Source organism: Pochonia chlamydosporia (genome assembly GCF_001653235.2).
Source record: "Pochonia chlamydosporia 170 chromosome Unknown PCv3seq00009, whole genome shotgun sequence".
Taxonomy (NCBI): Eukaryota; Fungi; Ascomycota; class Sordariomycetes; order Hypocreales; family Clavicipitaceae; genus Pochonia; species Pochonia chlamydosporia.
The window spans coordinates 426,417-431,323 of NW_019154044.1; positions in this window are offsets into that span (position 1 = coordinate 426,417).

Here is a 4,907-nt window from a genome sequence, read left to right on the forward strand (position 1 = left end):
GTAAAGCTATTTAATAAAGCTTATACTTATAAGCTTCTAGATTAAGTATATTGCTTTAGAGTAGCTTCTAATTATAATTAGGATTAAACCTAATCTAAAAGAGAGATTTTTAACTAAGTTCTAAGTTAGATAAATTAGTATAAGTAGCAACCTAGTAGAAGCTACCCTAATAATATCGCAAGTTTAGAGATATCTATAACTATATTAGTTATAATGCTTAAAAGAGTACCTTTTAAAAGCTCTATTTAAGGCAAAAATAGTAGCTAAACTCTCTCTTTAATAAATGTAAATATAAAGAAGAGAGCTTAGATTAAAGATAATAAAAGTAATAATAATAATAGGAAAGGTAGAGATCTAATATAAGTAGGTCTAAGTATAAACTGCATGCTAGGTAGCTAAAAAACCCCTAAATTAGATATAACTTAACTACTTTAAAGAATTATAAATTAGTTATATAAAGAAGTATTCTAAAAGAAGATTAGGGTGCCTCTTAGGGACCTTTACAGGATATTACTAGACCTAGCTAAGTTAATTAGCAATAAATATAACGTAAGAGCATAAGAGATTAAAGAAGTCTATTAGCATAATAGGAAGTTAAAAACCCTCTATAATAAAGAACTAGAAATAAAACCTAGGAATAGTATTAAAATAGATTAAATAAATGCTATATTAACTATAGTTATAACGCTAAAAGCCTTTATTAAAGAAGAGAGTAATAGTTATAAAGATATAATTTAGATATAACTATAACCTCCTTAAGGTTATAATCTAGAACTATAGGCATATTTATAGGAGAGATTAGGGAAAGCAGGAAAACTATTTAATTACTAGCATACTATACTTATAAATATAATTCTATAACTATAAGTAATCCTAAATTATACTTAAGATTTACTATACCTCTAAGTAAGACTAGGAAAGGATAATAGGCCTCTTATATTAGCTCTTATTAATAGTAGCTCTTAAGAGAATATTATTTCTAGAGGGTTTATAGCAAAGGCAAATCTAAAAATCTACCTAATAACTATTACTATAAAAACTACTTTATATATAAATTAAGCTATTAAGATATATAGGAAGGTATAAATCTAGCTATATCTAGGAAATGCCTAGACCCTAATCTAATTCTATATAGCTTCTAATAGTATATATATCCTATTAATTCTAGGGATACCTTTTATTTAGATAGCCTAGGTATTACTTAATTATAGCTAAGAGGATAGAGAACTACTAGTATAATATTATTTTAATTAAGTTATAATAATCTCTAGAGTAGCTAGCTTAATCTAATAGGAAATTCTAGAAATAAAGGAAGACTATACTATTAAAGTAAATCCTATTAAGATTAATTAGAATATAGATTATCTGTAAGAAATAAAGGGGTTAGCTAAAAAGAGAAAAGCTAATAGGAAATAGAGGGGTAAGAAGGCCCCTACTAACTTAACTAAAACTAAAGAGTCTAGATAGACCCTAGAGCTAGGAGATATAGCTATTCCTCTTAATAAAAAAGAAATAAGCGCTACTCTCTAACTATTAGTTATAACTCTCTATTAAGACTTATTAAACTAACTAGAAGAGGCATATAGAGAGCTTTAGGCTGCTTAGAAAATAAGCAAAATAGATAAGAAACTAATTAATCTATAGGTAAATACCTTATATAAAAGGAAAGCATAAAAGGTCTACCTAAGAGATAATATCCTATCTAATAGATTAATGCCTAAAGGAGATTTCTAATAGAAGATAAAAAAGTAGGAGAAAGCTAAAGAGAGATTAAAAAAGGATAAAAAGTATATAAAATATATTATTAGGAGGTTCTATAAGAAGCTAAGAGGATTTAGGATAACTCTAGACTGCCTTAATTAAATGCTAAAAGAAATTAAGAACCTAGTTATACTAGAAGAATTAGATATATTTGCTAAAATCCTAAAGAATAGAGAGGTAGCTCTTACCTAGAATCTCTCTAAATGCAGAAAAGTTAACCTATTAGTAGCACTACTATAAGTTATTTAGGTTATTAAATATAAGGCCTAGCAAGCTAGGTTTATCCCTATTTTATTAGCAATATAAGGGAAGCTAGCAGATTTACTAAAAAAGAAGGTTAAGTATAAGTAGCTAAAAGAAAGCTATAGTTTCTATAGAAACCCTTTCTTCTTAGTTATTAAGAAAGATAAGAGAGTATAACTAATCCTTTTAGTAATAAAGTATAATAAGTATATAATTAGGGATATATATAGTTCTTAAGATGCTAAGGCCTTTAGTAAGAGCTTTAGCATGTGTAAAATCTTATCTATTATTAACCTTCTTTCTAGTTATAATTAAATTCTACTTATAGCAGAAAGCTAGAACTTAATAATAATATTAATATTACTTAGGCTACTAAGAATATATACCCTACTATAGGGTGCTATAAACTTAGTAGCCTAGTTTATTTATATTATTAGGAGAATCCTAAATAACCTTATTCTATAAGCTTATAAGCCTTTTCTTAATAATATTGCTATTAAAGGACTAGTATCTACCTATAATAAAGAGGAAATCTTACCTAGGGTATATAAATATATATTAGAGCATTTAATTAATATTAATAAAGTACTTCTAAATATTAAACTTACTAGTTATATAGCTTTAGCATTAAAATTAAAGTTCTACTAAAAGACTACTAAGATAGTAGAATATATCTATAGGACCTATAGCTAAAAGCTAAGTAATACTAGAGTTCTAAAAGTGCTAGAATAGGAAAGCTATAAAGACTAGAGAGATATTAGGTCTTTTATAGGTCTTACAAATTACTACTAGCTTTAGATAGAATACTATTCTTAGAAAGCTTCCCTATTAATTAAGCTACTCTATAAGATAATAATTTAGGTCTAGAGAGAAGACTAAGAAAATGCTATAGTAATTCTTAAAGATAAGATAACCTAACTTCTAATAATAATAATACTTAATCTTAGGAATAGGTATAAAAAGATTATACTTATTATTAATATAAGTATTATTAGATAGAGTATAGCTTTAATCTAGATTATTAATAGGAAGAGGTACCTAGTTAGATTTAAAAGTAAAGTATAATTAGAAGCTAAGGCTAAATATAATACTATAAAACTTAAGTATAAAGCTACTATTTATACTCTTAGACGCCTAAGAATATACTTATATAGTGCCTAATTTACTCTAGAGACTAACTTCTAAGTTCTAGTCTATTAGCTTAATAGAGCTATTAATAATATTCCTAGAGCTATAGTAACTTAATAGATTAGCTATATCCTTTTATTTAATTTCACTATAAGGTATATACCTAGGGAAAAAAATAGTATTATAAATAGACTTTTATAAAAAGAACCTAGGCCTTTAGATTAAATAGATATAAAAGTTAAAGAAGATATTAAAGAATTTATTAACCTCTATCTAAATACTATTAATATCTAAGAAAATAGTAGTAAAGCTAATAAATTAGAAGGATATTTGCCTAAGTTCTAATAGCTAATAAAATTCCTTTAAATATAGGAAAGACTATTTAATCTAACTAAATCTAGCTACTAATAATTAAGAATAACTATAAAGAAATTCTTTTAGAATAAAGAAAGACTCTAAAAGAGACCTATAGGGATTATTAAAGGCCCTATACTTATTATTAATAACCCTAGTAATAGAAGGATATTAGTTTAAGATATCTACTATATAATAGGTTATAAGAGGGTTAAAGTTATCTTCTAAGTTACTAGGCAAAAATACTAGTAGTTAGGAATATAGAATATAATAAAAGAGATAATTGCCTATTATAATATCTACTAAAAGTTTACTTCTTAGAGGCTAAGGGAAATTATAATAGCTATAGCACCTAAGAACCTAATAAGTAAGATATATATTAATACTTAATATATACTACCTAATTAAGAATATACCTACCTGCTTAAAGCTTAGTATAATCTTACTAGTTAGGTAGAGGTAGAACCTATTAAAAGAGCTAATATAGTAGCTATTTAGAAGTTCTTAAGGAAAATAATAAGTTAATTTAGGATATTAAAGTATATTATCTATAATAGAGAACTAGAAATAAAAGAGTAACTTAAGAAAGCTCTCTAAGACCTAGGAACTATAAGGGTATAAGTCTCTATATATAACCTAAAAGTAAATATGCCTATTAAAGCTAGCTATTAGTCTATTGCTTCCACCCTAAGTAAGTCTAGAGAATTAAATAGTAAATAGTTATTATAACTTAATTTTATACTTCTAGCAGATAGAACTATAATTTAGGCCTCCTATAGAATATTAGCTTTCTATCTTATTTATAGGTAGGAGCTAATTCTCCTACTAGAAGTAGAATACCCTACCTAGAGAATAATTAATTAGGATAAGGTAACCTTAAAAGAAGATCTTTTTTAAGTAAGAATTAAAATTCTTAAAAGAAAAGCTAAAGATATTACCCTAGCCTAAGAAAAGGTTCTTAAATTTAGATAATAACTAGCAGTAAGAATAAATAAAAACTAAGCTACTTCTATTTAAAAAGAGAAATATTAGCTAGTCCTAGAAAGTCTTATTTTAGTTTTTAATATAGTTTATAGCATTAATATATTAACCTCTAAGAAACTTATAATAAGATAGAATAGACCTTTTTAAGTTATTAGTTAAGCCTCTATTATAGGAGCCTATAGGGTTATAACTCTTAATAGAATAGAACTTATAAAAATAATCTCTAGAAACTACCTAAAGCTTTTTATCTAAGACTCTAAAGGTTAATAGTTATCTATAGCAAACCTATAGTTACTAGGAGGAAAAACCTACTGCCTAGAGGCTATAGCTCTTAACTAGAAACTTAACTAGATTTTACCTAGAGAGGCAAAATATAATATATTAGATTAAATAGTTAATTATTCTATATAAATATATTCTTTTTATCTTCTAGAGAT